The sequence below is a fragment of the Anopheles coustani genome (assembly GCF_943734705.1).
Source record: "Anopheles coustani chromosome X unlocalized genomic scaffold, idAnoCousDA_361_x.2 X_unloc_17, whole genome shotgun sequence".
NCBI classification, from domain to species: Eukaryota; Metazoa; Arthropoda; class Insecta; order Diptera; family Culicidae; genus Anopheles; species Anopheles coustani.
The window spans coordinates 320,001-320,423 of NW_026525123.1; positions in this window are offsets into that span (position 1 = coordinate 320,001).

The following is a 423-nucleotide window of genomic DNA, read 5'->3' on the forward strand; positions in this document are numbered from 1 at the left end:
GTGATGGAGTGACATTGCCTTCACCATGGAGTTGCGGGTACTTAGGTACTTGCAAGGAGATGGTGGTATGGTGGTGTTGCGTGTGTGGTGTTCGATTAGAAAGATATAATTTCTAAGTCCGGATTAGTGCTGTCAGTGGGGCCGCCGCTAACAGGTCCTGCACGGCCACCGTGGGGCTTGACTTGGCGCTATTCCGGACTTGGGGCGATCACGATGTCCCCGTGCGGGACTTAGAAGATGGAAGAACACAAGTACCCTTATCCCATGACTTGTGAGCGATTGGCATACGTTACCACATGAAGAGAAAAATTGGCTAAGTCCCGGATCCATATTATATGAAGAGAAAAATCGGCTAAGTCCCGGATCCATATTATATGAAGAGAAAAATTGGCTAAGTCCCGGATCCATATTATATGAAGAGAA